Below are 12153 nucleotides of genomic sequence, written 5' to 3'. Positions count from 1 at the left end.
TGACTTAAACCGGAGATGTTCCCTCAACAACACATGAGGGCCAGAAGGAGGTAAAGTTTTTAAATCTAAGGGCCCAAGTACACAACTTAATTTCTCTGCACCTCAATTTTTTCATTTGTTAAATGAGAGTAAGATTACTTCTGCAGGTACCTCACAGGATTGTTAAATGTTAAGTAAGAACTGTCCTGGTCCTGAACAGTGGTGCATAACACATCTTCAGTGTGGAATCCAAGAAGAAAGTCCTTTAGCTCTTTTCTATCACAATGTTGTACAAAAGAGTGATTATATTTGAGAGGACCCAGTGACCAATCCACATGGACAGAGACTCTCAGGTGAAGGAGGCTGAAAGCCTGGCATTTTTCAGGGTGTACTGAAAGGAAACATGGCCTTCTATAGAAAGCAAGAATTTCTCACCTAAAGTCTGAGCGAATGCAAAAGTGATATCTAAGACACAAGGCATCATGGACAAGATTGTATATAACCATGCAGAACAAAGCATATATGGTTCTTATTATAGGTAACATTAATTATAGGAGTAGCCTTTACTCAATGTTCACTATGTGATGTTCATTTAATTCTGCCATCCAGTCTAGGAGTTAAATATGGGTATGTCCATTTTAAAGATCAGTAAAGTGAGGCTCGGAGAGGTGAAGTGACTTACGGTCACACAATAAATGAAATGGATAAATGTTAACGCCGGGGTTTGACATCAGATATTTCTGACTTCAGAGCCAATGTTCTTAATTGTTATGGAATTGATCTGCAGAGTATGATGTCAGCTATTTCCAACTTAGCTTATTTTCAAGTTCAGAAAGCCTCAAGCTAAAGACTTCTTTCATATATAGCTATATATAGCTACCTGAACTGGAAAGTCTATGAAAGAGACTGAATATTTGTGCCCCCTCAAAATTCGTATGTTGAGACCTAATCCCCAATGTGATGCTGTTTGGAGGTGAGGATTCTGATAGGTGATTAGGTCATGTGGGTGGATCCCTCATGAATGGGATTAGTACCTTTTAAATAAAGGCCCAAGAGAGTTTCTTCACCCCTTCTGCCACATGAATACACAATAAGACCACCATATATAAACCAGGAAGCAAGCCCCGACTTGACACTGAATCTGCCAGTACCTTGATCTTGGACTTTAGTTTCCAGAACTGTGAGCAATAAATTTCTGTTGTTGTTCATATCCAGTCTATGGTATTTTGTTATAGCAGGCTGAACGGACTAAGACACTCTACCCAATTACTGTAGTCAGAGTTCAGGTATATAGACATTCTAATTTAAAAAAAGATTTGTTTAAGAAGATGTATATATACAATGGAGTATTTCTCAGCCATAAAAAAGAATGAAATATTGCCATTTGCAGCAACATGGATGACCTAGAGTTTATCATACTACGTGAAGTGAGTCAGACAGAGAAAGATAAATATTATACAATATCACTTCTATATGGAATCTAAAAAATAATACAAATTAATCTAGATACAAATAGAGAATCATGAATTCCCAGGACTGGGGCAGTTCACAAATACAAAGCCCCTTGTATGATGAGAGCTTGACCCTATTAAACCATAACAATTTATACTGTGTTTCTTCCCCTTCAGTCTTCTCCAAAGGGGCTGTGGCCATTTACCAGAGTGACTGTGCATTGAGCAAGGGGATTACCGGACAATAGCTCTGAACTGACACTAATTCCTGAAGACTCAAAATGCCCGTCTATAGGACACCAGTCAAAGTAGGGGCTTATGGAGGTCAGATGATCCATGAAGTCTGGGCTCAAGTTCATACTACTGTGGATACAGAGTGATCTACAGTGATCCACAGTGACCCACATGCTCTCTACAACAAATGACATGTGTGTGTGTGTGTGTGTGTGTGTGTGTGTGTGTGCATGAGCTAGTATGTGTTGTCAGCTGGTGAATGCATCCACATGTAGAGTGCATTTTTTTTAAAATAAGAAGAGTATAAAGCATCAAACACATCGTTAGTAGATAACATTATATTTAGTCAAGCATTCATGATTCCAAATTTCTAAATAATGAATTTGGTACTAGGAAAACCTTTTATGTGTGATGCCCTGTATTTTTCACCTCCCAACCAAAACTTCTGGTGATGAGAAGCATCTGACTGATAGGAGATCTTTTTCAGGGTGCAAAGGGAAAGCAGCAGAAATCACAATTTCAGAGCTTCACCCATATTTCACTGTCACAAAGATACTGAAATATGCCAAGGATAGGAAATAAGATTCTAATTCTCTAACAAACTATAGTGTGAGAGATGAAACTTGCTCCCTCCTCTTCCATGACTGTACAGAAATACCATGCCTAACAGCAGTAGTGATGTTCAACGGTGATTCCCAAATCTATTGTTTATTTTAAGGCACAATTTGAAATTTTACTTTATTTCCTCAATTTTTTTCTCTTTATGGTAATTAGGATGCCTATATATCCTGGCATCCTGTATTATGCCTATGTCCTGACATCTCATCCAAACTGAGCACCCAACACTCTTATCAAAAGTATCGCTGTCTCAGGGATAAACAATCGCCCTGTATAGCTCAGGGGAAACTTTATCCATGTGAATTTTCATGATCCTTTTTGAAAAAAGGAAAATAAGAAGTGCAGAGTCTTTGCTTTGAGATTGATAAAAGATCAAATGTCTTTTCAGTCAAGTAAGATAAGGTGAAAGACCTACTCTTATCTTCATGCTTTTGAGCCCATAAAATCTGACACAGGATGCAACTCTCACCCCAGTTGTCCATAAGAGTGATTTCTTATTGCAAGAGATGGACTTCAACCTCATGGCAAATTAGAAAAAACAAATGCTAAAGTCTGTTTTTGCTCTCACTTTTAAACCAGTATGGCAATAAATTAATCCCATGCTTGGCCTTTTGGTAAGTTATCTCCAAGTCAGAAGAGTGAGGGCTCTTAAGTGCTGCAGAGGTGCCAGGGGTCCATGTTCAAAGGTCTCCTTTTCGCTAATCTGTTGTAGGTATTGAAGTGGCATTACAGAGCACCCATCACTGCCCATGTCACAAACTCTCGTATATCAACATCTGGAGCAGAAGCAGTGAGGTCAGATGTTTCTGCTGGAAAGGCAGCTACAAGGTTCAGACTAGAACACTTGTCAGCTCAAACATTTCAATACATGAGATGGAGACCTTCAAACTGAGAGTAGCTGAAGGGTAGTCCTATCAAACTTGGCTTCGTTTTCCTTCTATAGCAATGTGTCTTTCTCCCCATCCATTTTCTCACTTACGTCAGTGTCAGGGTCTCACTTCCCATCCTTCAAGGCTCAGGAAGAAAGCTACCCATCCTGAAAGGCTTCCCCCATCTTCAGTTATGCCCCTGTAATATTTTATGCTTCTCTCCTAGCTCTTACCCTCTCTTCCTTAAGTGATACTGAGTCCTGTGCACACCTGTTTCCCATGACCAACAAGTGTAAGCACCTTGAGAACAGGAGCGTGTCCTATTCATCTCTGAATTACTTAACTCCTACAACCACTGCCTACTGTAAAAGTAGTTGATTTGACTGAATTGATGTTCACCATCTGACACTCTTCATTAATTTTTCTTTCATTTTGTAAGTGGAACCAGTGTGCTCACAGTTAGGGAGTAGATGCCAGCCTGCTGTCAAACCCTTTGGAAAGATTCTCTTAGGTACCTAGTTGAGTCCTCAAGCTAAAGGCATATCTTAATGTGTAGAGCAGCTATTCCTAGATTTTCTTTACAGTGTATTATGATCTTCTAAACATAATCCACAAGACATCAGAAGAAGTAGAGTTATCAAAAGGTAACACCTAGAGCATTTAAAACATTGCTGTTGAGACAATTATGAAACCCTTGATTTAGACAGCATGATACATGATAAGTAAAATGATCAGGTTCTTCTGCATTCACTGCCTAGGGCAAACTATTGTTTTTGCCTTTTTCTATAATTGGCAATAGACAGTAGAATGCACTATCCTTAAGTGTGTAACTGGATGAACTTTTACATATGAATATACACATGTAACTATGATGGAGAATATTTCCAAGATTGTAGAAAGCCTTCTTATATTCCTTCACAGTCAGTAACCACCCCTCCCCTAGAAAGATAACCACTATTCTGACTCATCACCATAGATTAGATTTGTCTTTAATTTATATGAATGAATTAACAATATGTACTCTTTTTCACCTAGCTTCTTCCATTCAATGTTGTCTGTGAGATTCATTCATATTGTTGTATGTAGCTGTACTTAATTCGTATATATATACATACACACACACACATATATATATGCAGATACTACCAAGCAGTTTTTCAAAGTAATTTTTATCACTTTACACTCCCTCTAGCATTATATGAGAGTCCCCTTGTTCTCCATCAACTTGCTAACTTGCTAACACTTGCTATTGTCAATTCTTTTGATTTTAGCCATTCTAATTAGTGATAGTTATCTCGTTATGATTTTAGTTTATATTTCTCTTATAAATAATAAAGTTTATCCATTTGCATTTGTAAATTATCGATATAGATAACTGTTTTTATGAAGTGCCTGTTCAAGAAATGTTGAGGGTTAGGGGACTTGAGGAAGGACAGGGAGGAGGGAAAGGGAATTCATGAAGCAGACAGCTGAGAGTACTGATCACTCACCTCACTGCACAAACCAAACAGAAGCAAATATCTGACTATTAAATTTAACCTGACTTTTGTAGGGGACCCTCATGACTGGGAATGTAAATTGGTACAGCTACTATGGAAAACAGTAAGGAGATTCCTCAAAAAATTAAAAATAAAGCTACAATATGATCCAGCAATTCTCCTTCTGGTTTTTATCCAAGGAAAGGAAAACACTAATTTGAAAATATATATGCACCCTTAAGTTCATAGCACCACTATTTACAATAGCCAAGATAAGGAAACAACCTAAGTGTGCACTGATGGATGAATGCTTAAAGAAGATGTAGTATATATGCACAATGGAATACTATTCAGGTGTTAAAAATGAATGAAATTTTGTCATTTGTAACAACATGGATGGACCTTGAGGGAATTATGCTAAGCAGAATAAATCATATAAAGACAGACAAATACTGTATGACTTCACTTATATGTGGAATCTAAAAAACAAACAAACAAAACAAAACAAAAATCATAGATACAGAGAACAAAATGGTGGTTGCCAAAAGGGAGGGGGATTGGGGAGTGGACAAAATGGGTGAATGGGGTCAAGAGGTACAAACTTACAGTTATAAAATAAGTCACAGGGATGTAATGTACAGCATGATGACTACAGTCAGTTTTTGTAGAACATACTTGAAAGTATGTAGAACATACAAGTATGTAGAACATACTTGAAAGTTGCCCGGAGAATAAATCCTAAAAGCTAACTTTATATGGGGATGGATGGTATGTACAGCATGATGACTACAGTTAGTTTTTGTAGAACATACTTGAAAGTTGCCCAGAGAATAAATCCTAAAAGCTAACTTTATATGGGGATGGATGGTAATGTTCACCACAGACTTACTGCGGTGAAAATTTTGCAATGAATACAAATAGCTAATCATTGTGTTGTATAACTGAAACCAATATAATGTCATATGTCAATTATCCCTCAATAAATTTTTTTAAACTCAACTTTTGAAAAGACAAACATGCATGACCACTTGTGCATAAAACTCCTGAAAAAGATGTTGTAACTGTTGCTGCTATTTCCAAAAAATTAAAAGAAAAAAGAAATAAATGTTCCTGGATTTGAACAGGTGGAGAAAGGAGAAGAATCTTTCAAGTGAATAAGCTTTTTAAAATAGTGGAGAAAGAGAGACTGGGACAAATATGGTACATGGAAGTTTGATGAGAGCAAATGAAAATGATTCTCCAGTGAGCCTTCCACCCAAGAAAATAAGTGAGGGTGGACACAGAATTTTACTGTGCAGTTTTTTTCCTGAACATCTCCTCTCTAACCCAACAATGGGTGTCTATGCTAATTAGAAACTCACTGGGTGTGATTTCTTACCAGTCATAACTGCCATTTAATAATTTCAGGCTGTAAGTGGGGTGTAGTAAAGAAATAAGCAGTATAGACTCGCAAACTGCTTTCCTAATTATTGAAGGAGAGAAAAATAATCTGTTCTGGTGAACAATAAGTTTGATTTCCAAGCTTGAGCTACATAAAAAGGAGCCTGCTTGAAATCTTGCTCTCTGTGTGTGTGGGCCTGTGTGTATATGTGTGTGTGTCTGTCCCTTGTACAGACTTGTCACCTCCTTGGCCATGACTTGCTCACAACCTGCCTGAGCTGCCTCTTCTGATTAGATCTCCTCCCCAGAGTTCCACTGCTTGTCTGAAGGCAATGATGATTCCCTAGAGTCCAGTTCCCTGTCTAACGAGATGGTCACTTCCTCAGGCTCTGACACTCTCTGGGGTTAGCTACTTGTTCTCCTAGTTTCACTCATGAAAACAGACTTGTGTTTGAGGGAATGCTTGGTTGTAATCATTACCTGCTTTTATAGGATTGATCATTTCCCACAAAAATGTAGAATGTCATAGCCGGTAGGACCTGACCGCTCATCTGGTCCAAACCCTTCATTTAGGAAATGGAGAAACTGAGACCTGGAGAGGTGAAGCAAACTGCCTCAATGTTAGTGATAGAGCTAGGACTGGAGTCCATTTCTCCAGGTCCTCAGACCTCTGTATTTGCCTCTCACAACATGGTTACATTTATTTTTCTCTTAAATCCCTCCCACCCTTCCCAAGTCTTGTCCCAGCAACTTGTTTGCAGAAAGTAATGTGCATTGAAATAATCATTTTATGGTTCAGAGTCTGTTAGACAAACATGAGAAAGTATAACCCATGCTGGCAAATCTGAAAGTATCTCTGAAAATTTGCTTCCGATCTGGAGTGAGAGGTTTAGTTTCTTTATGTAGTTGCAGAAGAAAACACACTTTAAAACATTCATGTTTTATGCAAAAAACACGATGTATATTTTGCTAAGTTAGTTATTCCCTGAGTTTGCCTTGAATTTCTAGGCAGAGCAGTACTGCCTTTGAATTTCAAATTGGACAATTAATACAATTGGTAGCTCTGAAGGGGAAGTCTGAAGTACATCAGGATCATTTCAGTTGGTGGGGGAATTCAGCCTTTCTCTGAGATTCGATGCACACCAGCAAAGTGCACAGAGATAGTTGCCACCACTTTGTGTTTACTCATTGATTATTTACTCTGGTACTGAAGCTATTGCAGGGGAGGAAAATATGGCTTAGGGAATAGAGTTATTTTAATAGCTAAACTGGTTTTTAGATGCTCTAGGAAAATAATATAAGTCTGTATAATTAGAATCCAGCTATTACCTTCACTATGGTGAAGGTAATAGCTGAAGTGAGGAAGAACAGAGAGAAAGAAAGAGAATATTGAAACAAAATTCCGTTCATCTCATTACCAAGCTTCAGTGTTACATGAGGTTTAAGTTTACACCTACAAACACTCCTGCCTCTCAATATTTTCTATAATATGACAAATAACTGCAGTTTGAAGGAGACAATGTAGTATAAGATGACCCAATTGGGAAAACATCTGCTGGCCTGTGTATGAGTAAGTAGGAGGATAACCTCCCTAAACAAAGACAAGAGGACACACTGAGTTCTCTAAGCCCAGGAATCTTGGGCCCAAAGGGTAACTATTAGCTTCCTTCACTGGCTAGATTTTATTTCCCACAGATGGCTCTGCATCTGGTTGCTCCCTAGTAGTTCAGCACAGATATTAAATTAAGGTTGTTGGCGGCTATTTCTTGAAATGCTTTAAAGAGCTGTTCCCTAGTGAACAGGGCAAATGTCACCTATAGCAGATCAGGGTATAGGTTACTTTTTCTCCCTCAATTAAGCACAGACAATCTTTCCATTCCAGCTTCATAATGTACCTCGGGTAGTGGTACAGTCCAGGCCTCTCAAATAAAGGGATACATTAATATCACTCTTGACTAAACTTCGAGTGCATTCATTGGATTTCTTTACCTGTATAAAAAAATGTGATGTGTTAGTCACTTACGAGTATTGTTTCTATTTTCAAGATTATGGATTGCAACTTCAAAAATAAAGCAACTTCTCTCTCAAACGAATGAGATAGATCTCGTTGATTTTTTTTTCCTTAACACTCAAAGAAAATGAGAAAAAAATGCTAAGAAGCAAAGATGGCCACTATTGTTTTTTCTAAATATTGTTGTGATACGCATAACTGATGTTCTGGTTTTCCCATGTGTGAAACTGCATTCCTGGTGCTGCATTAACACTCCCATCACATTTATCTAAGTGGCCAATCCATCAGAGAAAGGCTCCTCTACTCCATTCATTCCAATGGACATATGTGCAGCTTTGTGCAGGACAGATTCTGATTGCTTCTATGGTTTTCTCCATTTAAGAACTGAGTCACTGGCATTTTGAATGTAAAACACAATCTCTGTTGTGGTATAGCTTGGAGCCCAGGAAAGAACATTGGATTGGGAAATAGAAGAATTTAAATCCCTGATCTCCTTACTACTACAGGAACATCAAATGTGATTCAAGGTCTCTGAGCCTCAGTTCCTTCATCTACGAAATGTGGATAAGAACATCTTTGAGGATTAAATATGTAGGTGACAATGCATTCTAAAGTTTAATATTCTATAGAAAGGAAGAGTTAATATTATTTTTTATTATTAATTATTTTTAGTACATTTCATGTTCCTAGTGATTATGATCTTCAAGTTCTCACTTTCATAAGTGGAAATAATGAAGTCCCAAGGTCAGTGATGTTTAGGGAGTTGATAAGTAACACTCAGGGATAAGTGCCCTGATCTTAATCTATAATTTTTCAGAAACCAGGCTGAATTAGAAAAAGGGAAAGGTTCAAGGTAAGGAAACCAGTTGGAAGTCTGTTGGGGTTGATCCAGAAGGTAGGCAATGGTTGTCTAAACTAGGAGAGTAGCAGTGAAGGTGAGGAAAAGGAGAGTACGGTAGAGTGGAAGGTAGAATTGACAGAAATTGTTGATCAATTGGATGTGAGTGTCGAGGAAAAGGAAAGAAGTGGGATATAGACTCTGCAGATCAATTTGGGGAGAATTGACATTTTTACAATAATTAGCTTTCTAATCCATGAATAGGGTATATCTTGCCATTTATTTAGGTTTTCCTAAATATTTAGGTTTTCAGTGTAGAGGTCTTGTACATATTTTGTTATAATTATACCTATTTCATATTTTTGATGCTGTTGTAAATGTATTTATTATTTCAATTTCTAATTTCTATTACTAGTATATAGAAATATATTTGAGTATTGTGTATTGTCCTTATATCCTGTGATCTTGTGTTATGTGTTGAATTGTGTCCCCCAAAAAGTTACGTTGAAATTTTCTCTGTCTGTATTTTGGATAGTTTCTATTGCTGTTTTAAAGTTCATAAAGTTTCCCTTTTCTCATGAGTTATCTGCTTGTTAATTTCCTCCAGTGCCTTTTTTTGAAATCAGGCATTGGGGGTTTTATCTTTCAACATTCTATATGGATCTTTTTTACATCTTTCATGTCTGTACTTAACATGTTCCATCTTTCCTCTAGTTACTTGATCATATGAAATACAGTTCTGGTAACTATTTTCATGTCCTTGAATATAATTTCATCATCTAAGTTATTTCTAGGATTTTTTTTATTGATTTCCTCTCCTCACTATGGGTTATATTTTCCTTTTCATTTGCATACCTGTTAATGTTTGATCGGAATGCAAACATTATGAATTTTACATTTTTAAGTGCTAGATATTTTTATGTTGCTATAAATATATTTGAAATTTATTCTGGGATACAGTGCAGTTTCTTGTAAACAGTTTGATCCTTTGAGATCTTGCTTTTAAACTTTGTCAAGCAGAACCAGAGCAGAGTTTAGTCTAAGACTAATTTTTCCTTCTGAGCATTCTCACTAATGCCTCATGAGTTGTGAAATTTTCTTTTCTGGCTCATGGGAATGGAATAAGAAACTATTGCTACCCCATATGCACTCTGAAGATTATTTCTTCTAGTCCTTCCAGCTGGTTCTTTTCCAAGCCTCAAGTAGTTTTGTGATCTGCACATGCTAATTAGTACTCAGCTAAAGATTTGATGGGGGCCCCCTTTAGATCTCCAGAACTCTTTCTCTGTAAAACTCCCTCCCCTTTGGTATTCTGTCTTATGACCTCTAGCTACCTTGGCCGACTTGGATTCCCAGCTACACCTTCTCAATTCAGAGAGATTACTGGGCTCCACCTAGGTCCCCTCTCCCTGAACTACAGCCTGGAAACATTCTCCAGGAAGTTAGCAGGGGAAATCATACAGCTTACCTCATTTGTTTTCCATCCTTCATGGATCCCTGTCCTTTGCTGCCTATGGGCTAATGTGTTGAAAACGACTATCTTTAATTTTTTCATGTAGAAGAGTAAATCCAGTCTCTACTAATTCATTCTGTCCAGTCAGAATATTAGGCAGCAAATGTGTTGAGTACAACATCAATATCAAATTGAAGTCACCCAGAAAAACAGCAGGAAAGGGAGGGGGGAAGAAGTCTGTAAGTTAGGTGCCCCTATTTTCAGTAAATAAGGAGTAATGGAATATTGGTAGGTGATAGTAATGGGAGACATAGAGAGTGGTTAAGCTGATAATACACATAACAATGAGCAGGGATTTTTACCAGGAGGATGCTGAGCCTACCTCCTAATTCTGAGGCTCTTGGAGTGGGAGAAAAAGCAGCCTCTCCTTGAGAGGCTGACGGGAGCCAAGTCCTCAAGGAGAAGCCAGGGTTTTGATGGGAAAGGAGGTGAAAGAAATGTTCAGTGAAGACGGCAAAGGAACTTCTTAATCAGAGAACAAGGTTCCTGAAATCACAGTGAAAAGATTGAGATGGAAAAAGATTGGATGCAGATGAAACATGGAAGGTGCTGGAGAAGATGGGTAGCCAGAAGACCTGTGCTCAGGGTAGCTACATGTTATTCAGAAATGTGGAACATAGTGGGTGCAACCAGCTCAAGGTCGCCAACACAATGAGTGCAGTCACCACATCTTTGGTGGACAGTGGGCATCCAGGCATCCCAGGAGTCATATGCAGATTGCAAATATTGTACTCTAAGAAGGGCTCAGGATCAGTGGGATAAAGTAACTTCAGTCTTTCTTCTAGGACCTGACTGAGTTCCAGCAAGAAAGCCTCAGCCTCACTCAGAGGAACTGACATCTATTCACTAGTGACCATCCTGATCAGAGGGTAAAGAGCTGAGTGGTCATAGTGGTCCAAGAACAGAGGGAGAGCACAGTCCAGCTAGTTGCTAAAAGCTGGCAAGAAACTTGACTCTAAGCTACCAGGGAGCAAAAGGAAAAAGGGAAACATCAATTATTAATTTACCTATAAGGACCAAAAAAAAGTTATTTAGGACAAACACAAATGTTCCTAATACTAAGACTGAACAGAAGTATTTCGCGTGTCTTTTCTCAAAATGAGAGAAGTATATGATGACCAGGTATAGTCATGTATCTCATAGGACTCTTTATTAAATCATCTCATAATGTGGGTTGATTACTTGGCCCTTTAGGTCATACATATAAAGGGTACTTGCTAGTAATAAGAAATAAAGAGGACTCCATTATGAAGCAGTGAGTTCCCCATCAGAGACAGTTCATGTCAGCCTGTAGGGTTTGGCACACAGCGTGAGCTCTTCTATATATGTTTATTTATACATGTATAAACATACATAATACATATAAACATATATATCATATAACTATATATAAACACACCTAATATACAGATGATATAGATATTTACAGACCATTTCTTACCTAGAAGGTTAGGAGGAAAAACCTTTAGCTAAAATCATAAAAGCCATTTCAATTCATCTTTGGAACAAGTGGAAAATATTACGAAAAAGTGGAATATATTAAACATAACTCAATTGACAATAAATTAGAATGAAAATGATATTATAGCTCAAGTTAAAGGGAAAAAGGAATTTACCATATTTTATCAATTTAAATATGTGTATTTTTTTCAAACTTTATTATCTCTGAAATCAGACTGCTTCTTAAAATCAACAAAGTCTTACAATAACTGTCAGCATGGCAGTGGTTTGGTTGACATTGCTTATACCAACGGTTCTAAAAGTGTGTCCCACCAGCAACAT

This window comes from Aethalodelphis obliquidens, unplaced genomic scaffold (genome assembly GCF_003676395.1).
Source record: "Aethalodelphis obliquidens isolate GAN/ISIS:26980383/991018 unplaced genomic scaffold, ASM367639v1 scaffold26, whole genome shotgun sequence".
NCBI classification, from domain to species: domain Eukaryota; kingdom Metazoa; phylum Chordata; class Mammalia; order Artiodactyla; family Delphinidae; genus Aethalodelphis; species Aethalodelphis obliquidens.
Note: the sequence above shows the minus strand (reverse complement) of the source record.